Source organism: Echinops telfairi, unplaced genomic scaffold (assembly GCF_000313985.2).
Source record: "Echinops telfairi isolate 266 unplaced genomic scaffold, ASM31398v2 ScPeMD7_19;HRSCAF=73, whole genome shotgun sequence".
Taxonomy (NCBI): Eukaryota; Metazoa; Chordata; class Mammalia; order Afrosoricida; family Tenrecidae; genus Echinops; species Echinops telfairi.
The window spans coordinates 132,447-152,081 of record NW_022103916.1 but is presented as its reverse complement, the minus strand read 5'-3'; the positions used below and the strand labels follow the sequence as shown (position 1 = coordinate 152,081).

The following is a 19,635-nucleotide window of genomic DNA, read 5'->3' as shown; positions in this document are numbered from 1 at the left end:
GGAGATAATAACATGCACAAAAACAAGACAGAGCAAAACCAAGCAACAATATACAACAAAACAATAACACCAACCAAAAAGAAAAGCTTGTGGCTAGTTCAAGGACTGTTTGTTGGCCTTTAGGAGTTTTTTCCTGTCCAGTCTGATGGAGTGCCAAGACCTGGCCCCAAAGTCTATTTTTGGTATTCCCTGGGGACTTTGTTGCTCTGTTCCCCTTGCTGTCAAGTTTGGTTTCTTTTCTTTTTATTTAGTAGTTTTCTTGATATAATATTCACATATCATATACTTCCATAGTTAAATCGCTTTTTAAGAGTCATCACATACATCATCACAATCAGTTCTAATGCTCCATAACCCCTCCCGCATTCATTTCTATCTATCTTTCTATATTCTCATCTTTTTCTGTTTTAATTTTAGTGTCTTCATCTCCTTCGACCATCACCAATATTTTTATTCTTTGTGTCTTTTTCTGTTTCTGTCACACATGCCTATGTTGGTCTCCTTGTCCCCTTTTCTGTTTGATTCTCTCTCATCGTTTTTCTGTTATCTATTTTCTGTTTTTAATCACCATATCTTATTGGGCCACTCATGTACCTACCTTTGATCTTCATCTCTGTCTCATCTTTTTCACCTATTTTATCTCCATTGCTCTGTCACTCATAAGAGTAAGAGTAGTCAAGAATACAATCTATGGTACTAAACTGTGTGGATTCCAATCCTAGTTATGCTACTGTACCTCAATGTCCTCATCTGCACAATAGGGTTGATAACAGTAGCTGCTTTATAACATTATTATGAGCATTAAAAGAATTAATATATGTATGCTCCTAATACACCTAGTTTCTATCCAGCCCTTGGTGGCTCAGGTCTAGTGCTATTGACAACTGAGACTTTAGACCCTTTTTTAAAAAGGAATTAATGTTAATTTTATTATGCATGATGATGATATTATGGCTGTTTGTTCTTTCCTTTTAAAAAAAATTTATTGGGAGCACTCACAGATATTATGACAATCCATATTTCCATTAGCTCAAGCATAGTTTTACAATTGCTGCCATTATCAGTTTCAATGCATGTTCTTTCTTCTTGAGCTCCTCAAGCTCCCCCTTATTCTATCTCTCCCCCACCCTACCACCCTCCTGAACCCTTAATATATTATTTATTATTATTATTATTATTGTTTTGCCATAACTTACACTATCCAATGTATCCATTCACCTAAAATTCTGATGTTCATTTCCCTCAAGTGGGGTTATACAGTCATTGCCATCAGCTCCCCCCCTTCCCATATCCTAGGGGAATCATTATTCTCCTTACTATTTCTGAGGGGTTTATCTACCTTGGATTTCATGCATCAAAAGATCTTGATTGTACCAATGTACATATGCAACTGTAGCAAGATTAGTGAGGTAAACTAAGGCCATAATAATGGGAGGAGGAAATTTTAAAGAACTAGAGGATAGTTATGTGCTTTATCAGTGCTCTATTGCATCCTGAATATATTGTCCCTTCCGTATGGCCCTTCTGTGAGGGACTGTCCAGTTATCTTACCAGTGGGTTTTGGGCCTCCACTTTGCCTATGTTCCCTGATGTCATTTTGATTGCTTGGTTTTGAACTTCTGATACCTTTTTCCATTGACACCTCATGATCACACAGGCGGCGGCCTTCTTCTATGTGGGCTTTGTTGCCTCCCTGCTAGACGGTCGCTTGTTTAGCTTCAAGCCTTTAAGACCCCTGACGCTATATCTCTTAATAGGTGGGCACCATCAACTTTCTTCACCACATTTGTTTATGTACCCATTTTGTCTTCAGCAATCATGTTAGGGAGGTGAGTATCATGGGTTGCCACATTATTAGAACAAACCATTCTTGTACTGAGGTAGGATTTAAGTAGAGGTCCAAAGTTAATCTGCTTCCTTATTATATTTACATAAATACACATACATAGATAAATACACTCATCTTTATATATTTATGTCTTTACATATATACATATCTATATTTATACCTATATACATATATATGATTTTCCTTCCTCATTGTTTCCTCTATCTCTTTTTTCTTTCCTCCTGCCCCACGATCATGTTCACCCATTGTTTACCTCTCAGTAATTCCTCTCCATTGATCAAACATCACCAAGGACACTACTATATCCTCATCGCTGTTGATTTTAGATCCCTTGCTATTCCCCTGTCCTTGACATATTGGCTCACCGCTCCCCTCCCTCCATCTCCTCCTTTCCCATGCTCGCCGCCTCCCCCCCACTATGGAACCATTGGTCCCATTGCTGTTTCCTTGAGATTGCTTGTCCTGTCTATCTTATATAGCTAGACATCAAGAAGGTAAAAAAACCCCATATAAATAGCTACAGGTCTAACATCTGACCTTTGTGAATATCCCTCGACCAGTTCAGATGAAGTGCCAAGTATGCCCCCCTTCCCCTCCCTCCACCCCCGTCTTGAGTCATAAGTCTACTTTCGGGATTCCTCAGGGACTTTGTGGTTTTGTTCCAATTGTTGATCTGTTGTATTCCCCTCTTGGTTTGCTCACTTGTGAGGAGGTCAGACCAGCTGCACTGGCCACACTGTATCTTCAGTGCTGACCACAATAGCACTGTGATCTACAGAGGGGATGTCATGTCTCGAGCTGGGGCCAACTCTGCAGTCCTCTCTGTGAACAAGTTGCTCTGAGCAGGAACATCGCCCTCAGGACTTGGTGTGCTAGACTGAGGTCTATTCTCTCTCTCTTTCCCTCTTAGTTTGTTCCCGTGTGAACGGGACAGACTGGCCACTCTCCCGGGATTGTATCTTCAGTACTGTCCTCTGTATCACTGCCATCTAGGGAGGGGGACGTCATAACTCCAGCTAGTGCCGGGTTTGCCATCTTCTCTGTTAATGGGCTGCTCCGTGCAGGTACATTGCACTCAAGAATTGGTGCACCGGAATGAGGTCTGCTCTATCTCTCTCTCTTTCCTCTGAAGACATAAACAATACCCTCCCCATGGGTGCATTAATGCTTTCCTTCCCCACTGCCTTCTTTTTTCTTCCCTCCTCTCTCTGTGGGCCTTAAAGGCACGAGAGAAGAAGAAAAGATGTCTTTCAGCCCTGGTGCTATCTGCACCTTCAAATTTTTTATTTTTGATGCCATATACATTCTTGGGTTTGGTCTGACCCCTGCCTTAGCTCGGACACTATACAATATGTTCATTTTCCTCTATACCTGTTGTGCTGTTTGAACTTACTTCAGTGGACGCATGTTGTATTTGTCCTTTTGCCCTTGGCTAACTTCACTCAGCATAATTTCCTCCAACTTTTTCCACAAGACAATGTTTCATGTTTTCATCGCTGCTTTTTAGGGATGCTTAATACTCCATTGTGTGCATATACCAGAGTTTTTAAATCCATTTGCCTATTGTTGGAGATTTAGGTTGTTTCCAATTCTTTGTGATTGTGAAATGTGCCACTATGAACATTGGAGTGCAGATGTTTGGTTGTGGTTTGTTTCTTACTTCTGGGTATATACCCAGTACGGGGATTGCTGGGTCGTAAGGTAGCTCTATTTGCATTTATATTAGGTATTGCCAAATCACTTTCCACGGTGGCTATACATATCTGCAAGACCACCAGCAGTGGATGAGAGTTCCCATCTCACCCCCTTCAACATTTGTTGCTTTCAGATTTTTTGAATCGGGCTATCTTTGAGGGTATTGAGGGGTATCTCATAGTTGTCTTAATTTGCATTTCCTGGATGGCTAATGATCGGGAACATTTTCTTATGTGTTTTATTTGTCATTTGGGTTTACTCACTTGTGGATCTTCTGTTCAGGCCTTTTGTTCTTATCGTAGGCTTGGAGAGTTTTGTAGACTTTAGTAATAAGCCCTTTGTCTGATATGTCATTCCTATATATCTTTACCCAGTCTGCAGGCTCTCTTATTACTCTTTTGATGAAGCCTTTTGATGAATACAGGTATGGTATCTGTAGTATGTCCCATTTGTCTATTTTAGATTCCTCTGTGTATGTATCATTCCCTATTTCTGGTAGCCCATGTATTCCCCGTGCCAAGGTTCTTAGGGTTGTCCCAATTTTCTCATTGATCCTAATAGTATAAGGTTTTACCTCAAGGTCCGTGATCCACCTTGAATTTTTTTTCTTATGTATGGAGTGAGGTTAAGGGTCTTGCTTCATTTTTCTGCAGATAGATATCCAGTTCTTCCAGCACCATTTGTTAAAGAGGGTGTCCACTTCTCATTTGATGCTTTTTGGGCCCTTATCAAAGATCAGTTGCCTGTATCCTGCTGATTTTATTTCTGGGTTTTCTGTTCCTTTCCAGTACTATGCTGTTTTGACAAATGTGGCTGTATAATAGGTTTTAAAGTCAGGTAATGCAAGCCCTCCAACTTCATTCTTCTTCTTGTGGAGTTCTTTGCTAATTCTGAGCTTCTTCTCTTTCCATATGAAGTCGGTACTCAGCTTTTCCATATCTTTGAAAAAAGATGCTGGTATTTGTATTGGGATTGCATTGAATTTATAAAGTGCCTTGGGTAGGATTGACATCTTTACAATATTGAGTCTTGATCCACAAGCATGGGATATTCTTCCATTTGTAAAGTAACTTTTGGTTTCTTGTAATAATATTCTTTAGTTTTCCGCGTACAGATCTTTTGGAATTTTTTGGTTAGGTATATTCCTAGATACCTCAATTTATGCTTGGCTATTGTGAAGGGAACTAACTTCTCAATCTCCATATCTGTGATCATAACTGATGTATATAGCAATCCAAATGAATTCTATTTGTTGATCTTGTATCTTGCCTCTCCACGAAGTTCCTGTGGTTATATCCCTAGATACCTCAATTTATGCTTGGCTATTGTGAAGGGAACTAACTTCTCAATCTCCATATCTGTGATCATAACTGATGTATATAGCAATCCAAATGAATTCTATTTGTTGATCTTGTATCTTGCCACTCCACGAAGTTCCTGTGGTTTCCGGCACTCCCAATGTGGAGCTTTTCAGGTTTTCAGTATATAAAACCATGTCATCTGCAAATAACAATAATTTCATTTCTTCTTTCCCAAGATGAGTAACTTTTATATCCTTCCATTGCCTTATGTTATTAGCTAGGACCTCCAGAACGATGTTGAATAAAAGTGGGGACAAGGGGTATCCTTGTCTGTTCCCCTTTTTCAGTAGGATTGTTTTCATCTTTTCTAAATTGAGTATAACATTGGATGTTGGTTTTCATATATGGCTTCTATTATATTCAGGTAATTTCCTTCCAATCCTATCTTCTTGAGTATTTTAATTAGGAGTGGTGTTGAATGTTACCAAATACTTTTTCTGCATCTATTGATATTATCATGTGGTTCTTGTCCTTTTTCTTGTCAATGTGATGGCTAACGCTAGTAGACTATTGGATGTTGAATCATCCTTGCATCCCAGGAATAAATACCACTTAGTCATGATGAATTATTAGTTTTATATACTTTTGTATTCTATTGACCAAAATTTTATGGATTTTTCCATAGATGTTCATTAGATATTAGTCTGTCGTTCTCTACTCTTGTGGGATCCTTGCCCACTTTGGGTATCAGTGTAATACTAGCTTCCTAGAATGAGTTTGGAAGTTTGACATCTTTTTCTACGTTCTGGGAGAACTTGTGTAGAATTGGTGTCAACCCTGAAAGCTTGGTAGATTTTTCAGTTAGTAGTTCCTTGGTAACCTTATCTATTTCCTCTTTTGCTATGGGTCTGTTCAGGTTCTTGACATCTATGTGGGATAATCTGGGGAGGGATTGTTTTTCCAAGTATTTGTCCATGTTTTCCAAGTTATATTTATTGTAGTACAGACCTTTGTGATGCTGTGTAATTACTCTTTTAATTTCATTGGGGTCCGTTATAATTTCCCCTGTTTCATCCCTCATCCTGGCTATTGATGTCTGCTACTTCCTTTCTTTGGTTAGGTTTGCCAATTGTCTGTCGATTCTGCCAATCCTTTCACAAAACTAGCTTTGTACTGTGTTGATTTTTTGCTTTTTTTTGTTTTGTTTTCCAACCCGTTTATCTCCGCCCTGATTTTTATTATTTCTTTTGCTATTAGAGGGATTATTCTGTTGACTCTGTTCCAATTGTTGGAGGTTTTGTGAAAGTGTATTGACCATAAGTCCTCGTCTTTTTCATACATGCATTTATCACTTTCAACATCTTCTGATAACTCCTTTTGATGTATCCCATAGTTTTTGATATGTTGTATTCTCAATCTCAATAGTTTCTAAAAACTTCCTAGTTTTGTCTCTAATTTGGGCAAGTACCGTTCATTTTGAAGAAATTTGTTATTTTCTTTCATCCTCCAAGTGTTTTTTGTTGTGCTTTTGATTTTCCTTTTATTGATTTCCAGCTTAATGGCATAATGATCATAGAAGGAAGTCTGAGTGACCCCTGTGTTTGAATTTACTCAAGCAGGACCTGTGTCCCAGTATATGGTGTATTTTTAAATATGTGCCATGTGCACATGAAAATAATGTGAATTCTTTTTGCATTTGGATGGAGAGCTCTAAATATGTCTACCAGGTCGAGTTGCCTAATTGTAGAGTTTAGTTCTGTAGCCTACTTGTTAGGCTCCTTTCCCATTGATCTATATTTCTCAGAGTGGTGTATTAAAGTCACCTACTATGATTGTTGGACCTGTGATCTCTTTTTTCATCTTTTGAAGAACTTGAGTGACTAATTTTGCAGGGCTGTAGTTAGGAGCATATATATTTATTATGCTCGCTGTCTCTTGATCTACTGATATCCTGAGCATTACCTCCTTACCTCTTGTTATGACTTGCACCTTGAGGTCAATTTTGTCAGAGATTAGGCTTGCAACTCCTGCTCTTTTTAAATTGCAGTTTGCTTGGTATACTTTCAGCCTTTGATTCTCAACCCATTTTTGTCTGTGAGCTTAAGATGTGTTTGTGTTTCTTGCAGACAACAAACTGATGGGTTATGTTTTCTTATCCAATCTGCTAACTTTTGTCTTTCATTTATTTTATTTTTTCTGTTCAGGAAGCATTTCATTGATGCTCCAACTTTGAAGAATTTTCACTGACAGAAAATCAAACAGCCGGCATAACCCTGCTGAGCTTCTTAATCTTGAACTTGGCAGACATATCCATGTACTTCCCGCGAATTATTCCACCCATGATTGATGGGTCAGTCTTCACCTCCAATTTCAATGCCTGGCCTTGGCTTAGGAAGCTGTACAGGACCGTTTTCAATTCAGAGAGAGAGGCATTGCCTATGGGGAGACGCAGTGGTGACTGTGCAAGGAACCTCTCTATGGTGGATACTCATGATGGTCAAAAAAGGCCAAAATGACTACCGGGATGTTGTTCAAGCAACCATTTTCAGCAAACAAATTGATCAGGTTGGATGTGATGGGAGAAAGCCTCTCTTTGGCGGTGATGCCATTCAGGCTTTTCACTTTAATAGAGTGCTTTACATGGGGATTCAGAATTGCAAGAGCCACTTTGGGGTCCTTCAGAAGTTGTGCTACTCTCAACAACTCCTTTTCCACTTGATCCAGTTTATTTTGTTTAGATGCAGCAGAATAAAGGGCAGTGGCATAGTGGCTTTCAACACTATGGATTTGAACAGGTGGCCTCACAAGCTTGACAAATGACCTGATCACAGATGTACTAAAGCATCGCACCTGGGAAAGCCTGTTTACTGCTGGGTCAGCCTTCTTGCCCCAGACGGCCGTAGGTCAATCCCAAGACAGAAGCAGGAAGGATGTGATGGCCACCTTTGTTTTTTAATGGGTGAGTTTAGATCACTGGCACTCAGAGTTATTAATAAATCCACCTGTGGATTCTTTGTTGTGCCTTTGTACCTTTTCTGTTAGGTATTTTTCGACTTCCCTCCTTATCAGTGTGTTGTGTACGTGTGTATGGGTTTATTCTTGCCTTCTTCATCGTTGGGCTACTGTTATCTTGGGGGTTGTCTTCAGTATGTTGCCTTCTGAATGGAGTTGTGGTGGTCTCCGGTTTGTGCTCGGTAATTTTGTTCTTCTGTGCAAAGTGAGTTGGCAAGATTATTTTTGTTGTTGTTGCGCTGGGTTTTGTTTAAAAATTCAGTATTCTCTGAATTTTTCTTTGTCTGGGAAAACTCTTACCTCTCCATCTATTTTGATGGATAGTTTGGCAGGATAGAGGATTCTTGGGTTGGCATTATTCTCTTTCAACTTTCAGAGGTTGCTGCTCTAATCTCTCCTCTTCTTCATGGTATCTGCTGATAAACCTGAGCATATTCTTTTCTGAGTACCCTTGTAGGTGACTGCCTCTTTTTCTTTAGGTGCAATTATGTTTTTGTTTTTCCTCAAAGTTGGATAATTTGACTCCTATATGCCTTGGTGAATTCATTTTGGGATTCAGTCTGATTGGTGTCCTCTCTGCTTCCTTAATGATTGTCTGATTCTCATTCATTATGTTGTGAAAGTTTTCTTCCAGGAATTCCCTTTGCTGTTGATTTCTTCATTGTGTCTTGTTCTGGTAGCTCAATTATTTGAATGCTGTTCTTTTTCATAGCATCACTCATTGTTCTAACATTTTCTTCAGCTTCTGTAATTGTCTTGTTTGACTGCCTTTCTTATTTGTTGAAATCTGCATGTCTATCTTCTAGATCACTGATATGGTTCTCTGCTTCTTCTAGTCTGTTGGTGAGGTCTCTTATCTTGTTCTTTGATTCTCTTGCCTTGTTCCTTAGCCCTTGTATTGCCCTTTGGTATGTGGATATTATCTTCTCTATTATTTCATCCTTTTTCTGAATTGATTCCCTCATATCCTGTATAACTATAAGCAGGATATTGAAGATTTCTTTCTATGACAGATCAATTTCTGTTTCTTCTATGACCGTTGTTAGGTTCAGGACTTCCTTGGACACTTTTTTGTTTCTCTTGATTTCCTATAGAGGTTGTTGATGTGGGTTGATGTCTTCATTTCATTTTGGAGGAGCTTGATGCCATTTTTCCAGGCATCAGGGGCCTAAGTTTTCTCTCTTGGAGGATAGTGTGCATGTATCTAAGGGCTACCTGTAGCCAACTGTGTTGGGGGATCAGGATACTTCTTTATCTAACTGCGTTTTTACTCTATCCTTAGACAGCCAGGATTACATATTTGGAAGTCAGGTCAGGTGGCCCTCTCAGAACACAGGCAGCATGATTTGGGTCAGCGAGGGTAGCACTGTGCAGGGCAATCTCACAGGAAGCTGCCGTGATGTGGAGGTTGGTGGTGGTGGGGAGCCACAGAAGGTGGGCTAGGGCTGCCAGAGGTAAAAAGGCCACATGGCTAGGCTTGGGTGGGCTGGCAGGGTAGCCACCAGTCTGGGCCAGCATGGGCTGGCAGGATATCAATAGGTCCAGTCTGGACCTGTACGGGAGCTGTGGGTCCAGGCTAGCTGGTGGGGCCTGTAATTCTGGACTGGGTTGGCCACCATGGGGCCTCTGCTGGCTGGTGAGGAGGTCATGGGACCTGGCCAGGCTGGCAGGGAAGCTGTGGGGTTAGGGCTGGCTAGCAGGAGGGGGTGTACGTGTTAGTGGAACCCAGTTAGGCTGGTAGGGAGGCCACAGGGTTAGGGTTGGCTGGCATGGGGGTTGCAGGACTGGACTGGGTGGCGGAGGAACTGTGGGGCCAGGGCTTGTCACTGGGAAGTTCACAGGATAGGGCCGGGTCAGCAGGGGAATTGTAGCATTGAGGCTGACTGGCGGAGGAGCCATGAGTTTGGGCCAGATCAGCAGGGGGACCATGGGGCCAGGGCAGGCTGATGGGGGGGGGGTGTCACTGGGCCAGGCTGGGCCTGAAGGGGAGCCACAGGGTTGGGGTGGGCAAGAAAGAGATCCTTATGGCTGGGGTGGGCTGATGGGAGTGCCGTGTGACTGGAGCAGGCCAGCAGCTAGAGCTTTGGGCCCTGACAGCAGGCAAGGTCTATCCCCAGTGAGAAAAGCAGCAGACAGACCAGTGCATGACAGGAGGGCACTGGCCTCGGCTGCACAAGTTGTGGGAGGGTGGAGGGAGGGTCCTAGTCACAGCAGAAAGAGCCACGATCAGACAGTGAGGAGGAGTCTGGCCCCAGAAGAGCCATGGGTGGGTAGAAGGAGGGGGCTGTTGTTATGGGAACTGTAGTAGTTCGGGTAATGCTGGCTAGCGTATCTCTAGCACTAAGTTGCAGATCACCGATGCTCCACAGTAAGTACTGGTGGGGATGGAGGAAGGATGACCCCTGGGTCAACAAAGAGCTCTGGGGTGCCACAAAGCTAGATTATGTGATCTGGCTCCCCCACATAGTCTCTTGGTCCCCAAAGTCTCTTGGTCCCCAAGCTCAATGATAACCTTGGAACTCCCAACACGGCCCACTTGCCTGAGTGGCATCTTGCCAGGAGTCCTCTTAGAACCTGTCCTTTTGAGGTGCACAATATCCTTCATAAGTGTCACCAGAAGGATCTTATTTGGAAACTCAATGAAACTATCTGGACTTTACTTTAAACATACTTGTGGGAGATTAAGGGAACTGAAATATTCCCTTAGACTTAAGATTAAAATGCCCTAGTACGAGAAAACAAACAGATGACTACTATCCCAAGGTTATGGATTTGGAAGTTATTGGACTTTGGTTCAGCTCTTTTGCTTTGAGAGTGCCTAATAAATGGCAACTCAAGACTACCATGTATTAGTCAATCACAAAAGGACAAATGTTGTATGGGTCTACTACAGTAAGGATAAACACCAAGGAAATCACATGCTTCTGCTCTCAGGTCATGTAATTTTCTAATCCAGTCCCCCAAGCAATGAGGTAGAGAGCCGGCCTAGTGCCCATGATCCACATATCATCACCTGATTTACATGCGTATCTTAAAAACCACTTTGACAGAGGAGACTTCACCTTAGTTGGGATATTTTTTAAAGATGGGAGCGAGGCGGATTATACACTTGCTACCATATAAAATTGTGCTAAGGTCACCCCAAAGTAACAGACACTCCTACTAGAGTGATAAACGAAACTTACTGGAAATTCAACTCATGATGGGGGAGAGGAGATATGCATGCCCTGGGAAAAACACCGATTACACTTCTATTGTTGAGTAAACCATGTGGAACAACCTGCCATTGGAAAAAAAATGCTTATATAGAACTCAAGGGAAGAATGTGCCCAGCACGATGTTCCTAATTGGACACTTTTGACCCAGTTTCCATCCAGCCCTTGGTGACACAAGCTGTGTACCACAGACTACTGGGACTTTAGATTCTGTCCTTTCAAGGCAGACAGCATCCTCCTTGGGCCACATCAGAAAAATTCTATGTGAATACCCCACTAAGTGAACTAGGCATTACCTCATTTTCACTTGTAGCAGATTTAAGGAACTGAAATACTCCTTTGAACTTAAGGCTTCACCATCCTGGTATGAGAGGAAGCAGATAACTGCTATACCAAAGTCATGGAATTGGAGGTTGTTAAGGCTCTGGCTTGGATTTCTTGCTTTGAGGTTGCTCACTGAATAGTGGCCTAGGACTACCATATATTACTATTTTATTTTATTTTATTTATTTATTTATTTTAAAACATTTTATTAGGGGCTCATATTATTAGTTATCCCAATCCATACGCACACATCAACTATTTTATTTTATTTACTATGCTCTCCTTTGGGCTTCCACTGTCATTCACAGCCTTCTGCAAAACCAGTGCTCATATTTTATGCTCTGCTGTAGTTAGATTAAATCACCACTTCTGTCAGTTTGTTGTACTGTGTATTGGCTTGTGTATTGCTATGTCACTAGTATTTCAAATGCCAGCAGAGTTACCCAAAGTGAACAGGTTTCAGCGGAGCTTCCAGACTATGAACCGACAATTAAGAAGGATTTGACTCCCCACTTCAGAGGAAGGAGGCACTGTAAACCATATTTATGGCTTAGAGATACTGAAGACCTAATGAATGGAAGCAGACCATTGTGGGAGACAGTGCTGAAGGATGGGCTCCTCAGGTCGGTGGACACTCAAAATGTGACTGAGGAGGATTTGATTTTTTTGGAGTGTAGTCACCCATGGTGACATGAATAGAGTAAAACCTGTGGGAATGGAGCCTTCACGATCTTCATTTACTGATGAAGCAGGACTCAAGATAAGGTGAAGCAGATGCAAAGATCTGCTAATAATAGCAAGTTGGAATGTGCAATGTATGACTGGGAAAATTCAAAGTTGTCAAAAATGAAATGGAGCAGATAAAGTTCAATAGTCTAAGCATTAGTGAGCTGAAATTGACTGGTGTTAGCCATTTTGAGTCAGAAAATCATATGATTTACTATGCTGGAAGTAACACAATTCTTTGTCAAAAAGGACATTTCAAGGTGTATCTTGAAGTTCAGTGCTGTTTGTTACAGGATTATATCTATTTAGCTTCAAGAAAATAATATCAATACAAATATTATTCATATTTATGCACCAATTAAAAAAGCTAGTGAGGAAGAAATTGAAATATTCTACCAATGACTTGATCAGAAATTGATCAAACAGACAATCAAGATGCAATGATAATTATTGGTGATTTGAATTCAAAAATTAGAAGCAAAGAAGAAGGAAAAGTAGTTGGAAAATATGGTATTGGTGACAGAAATGAAACTGGAGATCCCTTTATAGAATACTGCAAAAATCATTGTTTTTTCATAACAAATACATTTTTTTCAACAACACAAATGGTAATTGCACACATGTACTTTTGTAGATGGAGTACATAGAAGTCAAATTACCTACAGATGTGGGAAAAGACAATGGAGAAGTTCAATATCAACAGCTAAAACTAGGCCGGGGGATGACCACCAATTCAGGATGAAATTGAAAAAAAATGAAAACAGATCCATAAAAGTCAAATATGTCCTTGTGTCTATCCCGCCTGAACTTTGAGAACATCTCAAGAACAGATTTGACACATCAAACACTAATGACAGAAGACCTGATAAGCTGTGGGAAGACATAAAAAAATCATTCATGAAGAAAGCAAAAGAACATTAAAAAATGGGAAAGAAAAAATCAAATGAAGAGACTCTGAAGCTCGCTTTTAATCGCTAAAAAATGGAAGAAATTATGAAGTCAAAGAGCTGAGTAGAAATTTTCTAAGGACAGCTTGAGAAGACAAAGCCAAATATTATCCTGAAATGTGCAAAGGCCTAGAATTAGAAAACCAAAAGGGAAGAACACTCTCAGCATATCTTTAACTGAAAGAACTCAAGAAAAAAATCAAAACCTCAAGTTGCACTATTGAAAGATTCGGTGGGCAAAATACTGAATGATGCCAAAAGCACCAAAAGAAGATGGGAAGACTATATAGAGTGACTGTACCAAAAACGAAACAAAACAAGTTGACATTCCACCATTTCAGGAGGTGGCATATGAGCAAGAACTAATGGTGCTAAAGGAGGTAATTTAAGTTGCACTGAAAGCATTAGCCAAGAACAAGACTCCAGGAATTGATGGAATACCTATTGAAATGCTTGAACAAGTTGATGAAGCACTGGAAGCACACACTTGTCTATATCAGGAAATTTGGAAGACAGCTTGGCCAACTGACTGGAAGAGATCCATATTTGGACTCATTCCAGAGAAAGGTGACCTGACAGAATGGTCAAACTATAAAACAATATTACTTATATCACATGCCAATAAAATTTTACTGAAGATCATCCAACAATGATTGCAGCAGTACATTGACAGGAAACTGCCAGAGTTTCAGGCTGGATTCAGAAGAGGGCTCAGAACAAGGGATATCATTGCTAATATCAGATGGCTCTTGGCTGAATGCAGAGAACAGCAGAAAGATGTTCCCTTGTGTTTTATTGACCATTCCAAGGCATCGAACAGTGTGGATCATAACAAACTATGGATAAACTTGAGAAGAATGGTAATCCTTTTTCCCTCCAACAGTTTTATTCCACATAATTTACATAACATACAATTCAATAGCTAATTGTTCAATTGTATCAAGGGGCATTGTACAATAATTTACATATCAATTTTAGAGCACTCCCCCAAAGAGTTAAATTGTCTTTTAAATGAGTTTTGCAATCACAATCAGGTCTAGTGCTCCCTTCCACCTCCTGCCTTCATTACTTACTCTCCAAATCCCCTTTCCCTCCCTATGACCCACCCCCAACCCTGTATTCCCTATAACCCTTTGTATTAGTTATTATAATTATGCATCCACTCCTCTTGTGTTTCACAGCTGGGAAACCCAAAAGAAAACAATAAAAAAATATTGCACTAACATGGTAAGGATAAAATCATAATAGGATAAGAACAAAAATACAAGTAATGCATAAGGAGGAAACGACCCCCATCAACATTCAAAAAGCTAGGGAAGTAATTTCTGTTATGGAACAAGTAATACTTGCAAGAGATACTTGCACCCAGAACAAATTCAGGTAGCATCTATAAGGTGGTCAACTGGCCAGGTCTCAAATTCTATCCAGCATAATCAAGATTACAATGGTCTTTGCCTGATAGTAAGGTTGTTTGAGACCCTTGCCTGTGGCTAGAGCAGATCTGCCAGTGGTTCAGTTTGACTAGATACTCTGCAGATGGGTTTTGGGCTCCCACCGCCCACCTTAGCCCTCCACAAATTGGGTAGTCCTAATTTTAGTTCTTATTCTTTTCTCTTTACCATATTAGAATTTTAAAATTGTCATCTTTGGATCACACACACCGGTGTGCTTCTTCCCTGTGGACTTAGTTGACTCCTTGCTTAGATGGCTGCTTGTCTGAATACAAGACTTTAAGACCCCAGGCACTACTTTGATTGATAGCCGGCCACCATCTACTTTCTTCACCACACTTTGTTGTAGCATCCTTATCTTCAGTGATCATTTCATGAAGGTGAGTATTGAACAGGACCATGGTGTAAGAACTGATTATTCTTAAGATGGAGTTAAGATTTAATGCGAAGAAAATTGGAATTCTTTTTTGTGATTGTGCTCATGCAGAACTTGCACATGGATCAAGAGGAAAGCTTATCCTTTCACCATACTTATTCAATCTGTATGTTGAGCAAATAATCAGAAAATCTGGATTATATGGAGAATATGTCACCAGAATTGGAGCAAGGCTTATTAACAACTTGTGATCTGCATATGACACAACCTTGCTTGATGAAAATGAGAAGGACTTGAAGCTCTTGTTAATAAAGATAATGGATTTCAATGTGAAGACCAAAATCCTCACAACTCGACCAGTAGGTAACATCATGATAAATGGAGAAAAGATTGAAGTTGTCAAAGATTTCATCTTGCTTTTATCTGCAATCAATGCTCATAGAAGCAGAAGTCAAGCTATCAAAAGATGCATTACATTAGGCAAATCTGCTGCACAAGACCTCTTTAGAACACTGAAATGCAAGGATGTTACTTTGAGGACTAAGGTGCATTTGACCCACGCCATGGTATTTTAGATTACCTAATATGGGTGTGAAAGTTGGATATTGAAAAAGAGTACTGAGGAAGAATTGATGCATTTGAATTGTGGTGCTAGAAAAGAATATTAAAAGTATCATAGACTGATAAAAAGATAAGCAAATCTGTCTTGGAAGAAGCATGGGTTGATGGGGCCTTAGAGGCAAGGATGGTGAGACTTCATCTTACATACATTGGGCATGTTGTTAGAAAGAATCAGTCCCTGGAGAAGGACATCATGTTTAGTAAAGTAGAAGGGCAGTATAGGAGAGGAAGACTCTCAAGGAGATGGACTGACATAGTGGCTGCAAACAGTGGGCTCAAGCATAGGAACAATTGTGATGATGACACAACCCTCAGTGTTTTGTTGTGTTGTGCATAAGGTCACTATGGGTTGCAACTGACTCAATTACACCTAAGAACAACAGCAACAGTTAGCTTATCATTTAATCTCTCTTTTGACTCATTTTAAAGTTGTGTCAGATTTTAAGATTTTATGCTTTCTTTCAGATTTAGGTTTTTTTGTTTTGTTGTTGGTTTTATTTGTTTGATTGATTTCTGTTTGTGTTTTTATGATTTTGTGTACATGAAATCCAGGATAGGTAATCCTATACAGACAGTAACTGGATTAGTAACTACCTAGGGGCATGGTAAGGGAGATTGGGAAAATGGGTAGCTCCAATGAGTACGAGAAGAAAAATGTTCTGAAATGGATTTTGGTGATGATTGCACAACTATTCTTAATATGACTGAATAATTAAATTGTAAGATATGTGAAGTATTTGACAGTAAAGTAATTTTTAAAGGACTACCATATATTTGTTATTTTAATACTCTATATGCTTTTTATGTCAGGTCCAGTTATACCTTTGTGAATAAGCATCATTGAAACATTTGCACATAATCAAGTTTTTAATCTGAACAAGTCAAAAATGTCCTATACATGTATATGTTTCTTTTCCCAGTAGTATTTTAAATTCTATGTCATTGGCTGAATCAGTGATACTGAAAGTAGAATTACTGTATGCCCCATGGGGATGATATATAATGTTCTACAACAAAATTATAGGAAAGCCCCTAAAGTGAACCAGGGAGATATATAAACCACAGATATAAATGTATTTTGAGCTCACACTTAATTGTAGCCCCAATCTAGGAACAATTAGTTCTTATGATATGGATTACTCAATACTTGTCCTCATGAAGAGATCACTGAAGATATGAATGCTATAACAAAGATTGGTGAACAAATCAGATGATGCCCAGCTATCAGAAAGAATAGCATTTGGGATCTTAAAAGGTTGTCTTAAAACAAGCAACCATGTAAGTGAGGCATCCACTAAATCCACACAGATGAAGCACAGCAGCCTGTATGATCCAAGGATTATAAATAAAATCCAAGACCGGAGGTGAGAAGAGTGTTAGAGCCTAAATTTTGAGCACCCAGTTTGAAGAAGACTATATGGATGACAGTGAAAGCCCAAAACCCATTTGCAGGGTCCCCATGTGGTTTAAGCCTCCAGTGAATACCCTTTAACCACTTACAAGGGATGTGGGTAACCTTGCTATCAGACAGAGTGCATTGGAAAGTGGACTAATTTAGATGCAGTCTGATTAAAAGTCAACATCTTATCGTTTGTTTTCCCTTTTGAATCATTTAAAAGTTGTTCTAGTTTTTAAAATATTTTCTGCTTTCTTTTCAATTGAGGTTTTCTCTGTTTTAGTTTGCTATTGTTGGGTTCTTTTAGGGTTTTTTTCTATATGAAGTCCAGGATAAGTTAATCTATAGAGACAGTAACTAGACTGATGGCTTCTTAGGCTGGGGAGGTTGGTGGAAAGCAGGAAGCTAATAAGAATGAACACAACAAAGAAGAAAATATTCTAAAATTGTGGTGATGATTGTACATCTTTTTAATGTGATTAAAAAGTGAATTGTCTAAGTGAATTATATGCCAATATTACTGTTTTAAAAAATAGTTTTATATGTATAGTCCTTAGAACAATGCCTTGGATATAACAAATATTCAGAAACTGTTTGTCTACATCAGCAATACCGTCCTTCTCATTATTATCACCACCTCTGTTTCTGTCTTGTCTAATTCCAGTCATTGTCTATTGACTTGGCTACTCTGTGTCTCTCTGACCTCATTTTCATGTAGCTGTTTCTGTCTCTAGCTCTCTTTCCCTACATGTTTGTATTTCTTTTGGTACCTTTTCCTCCATGTGTGTGTATTTCTCTGTCCCCATCCTTTATCTGTTTATTTATTCTTATTTATGACTGTCTGGCCCACCCCTCAAGTCCTGTTTTCTAGTCTCTGTCCTTTTATCTTTACCCCTCTGCCTTCATTTCTATATCTGATCCTCTGTTACCATATCTTTCTTGATCAATTTCATTAAAATATCTTACTCTATTCTTATCTGTAGATACTATGGAGCTATAAAATGGTTTAGGGGAAAGTAGTAGACTTGGCAAGAGGGGAGTGATATAGGGTGTGGATCTTCATGGTTCTGCCAAATCTTCTTTAAAGATGTGACTTTTGAGGTCAAGGTTAACACAAAATCCTTCAATTTGGCCTCTTGAAGAAAGACAAAAAATGCTGACAGTTATTGGGAAGCCCTAGGAAGGGGTATTTTTCTGAGTGAAATTCCATCTGGAAGCTGGAATCTAGAGCATTTCCTGTTGTAATGTTTCTTCCAGACTTAGAGAGTCTGAACTTGACATGTGTAAGCACTCATGCACATATTTCTACCACAAAAATACAGATATACATACAGAATTCCCCCACCCTTTGGCACCCAGAAATTCAAGGAGAAATAAAAATACACAGAGAATCATTGACACCAACAGATGCAAATACTCAGAGATATGGAAAAGAACAAAGAACAAATCATCCACTGGAAAAAATGATATTTACACAAGGATATTGAGAGACCCATAGAATAACTCCTTCACAGTTCAGGAACCTGTGTGAAGAGATACAGAAAAAGGACTACGCAATCATCTAGCCAATGTCCTTTTAAAAAAATGTTCTCTTCCAGTTTTATGTTTTTATATGAACAAATGCATATAGAAGTAACATGTATAAGCACACACACTCATACAACTGTGAAAATTCATATAAACAACAATAATTAATCAAAAACCTATAAACCAAACCAAATAAATTCACTGTCATTGAGTAAATGCTGGCCCACTGCGACCCCCTGTGGGTTTATGAGACTGTTTCTCCCTCAGAGCTGCTGGTGGTTTTGAACTATCTGCTATTCAGTAACCATGTGTAACCACTACACCAGAAAATCTACATACAGGCACAAATGTCAAAAGCTACAAACAAATCACACATAGCTATTGCTTTACTGTAAATGCAAAATTAGTCAAATTCACTGTAGCCCCCAAATGACAGGCATACTGCTTCTTTAGAACCTTCCTCTCTATGAAAGCGCCACCTTCAATTTGTCAGAAACCCAACCATTAGGAATTAAACAAGCAAAAAACCTAAACCCATTGCTACAAAGTCAATTCTTACTCATAGCAACCCTATAGGACAGAGTAGAACTGTAAATCTTTTGTGTGTGTGGTTTATCTCCTGTTTCTGTTTTAATTTTTATTACTATTTTCTTTTTTAAAAAACATTTTATTAGGGGCTCATACAACTCTTATCACAATCCATACATACATCAATTGTGCAAAGCACATTTGTACATTCATTGTCCTCATCGTTTTCAGATCTGTAAATCTTAATGGGAATAGAAGGCCTCGTGCTTCCACCATGGAGCAATTAAGGGGCTTGAACTGCCCACCTTGCACTTAGCAGCCCAAATACATCACCCTATATGTCACTATGGCTTCCTATTATAACTAGATAGAAACAATTTGAAAACCTACATGAAATTCTTCAAAGAAAAATATAAAATGATAAAAGTGGTATAGGAAAAAATAGAAAACTTGAAAAGATAAACAAGTATTAATGAAACTGCAATGGTAATCAAGGATCTCCTTTGGCCCTAAAATTCAGGGCCAGATGGATTTACAGATATTGTTTTTTTTTACCAAGTTCTCCAAGAGCAGGTAAGTTTCTTCAGTATTACAATCTTGAAATTTTGATTCTGAAACCAGATAAGGATAATATAAGAAAAGAAAACTATAGACTAATACTATTTAC

At 39.4% G+C, this 19,635-nt stretch overlaps 2 pseudogenes; one reads left to right on the top strand and one right to left on the bottom strand.

Annotated features, from left to right (window-relative positions):
• Positions 1–7,099: 7,099 nt before the first annotated feature.
• On the bottom strand, positions 7,100–9,375 carry LOC101653395 (annotated as a pseudogene).
• A 99-nt stretch (positions 9,376–9,474) lies between these two features.
• Positions 9,475–19,635, top strand: part of LOC101653082 — a 14,127-nt pseudogene continuing 3,966 nt past the window's right edge.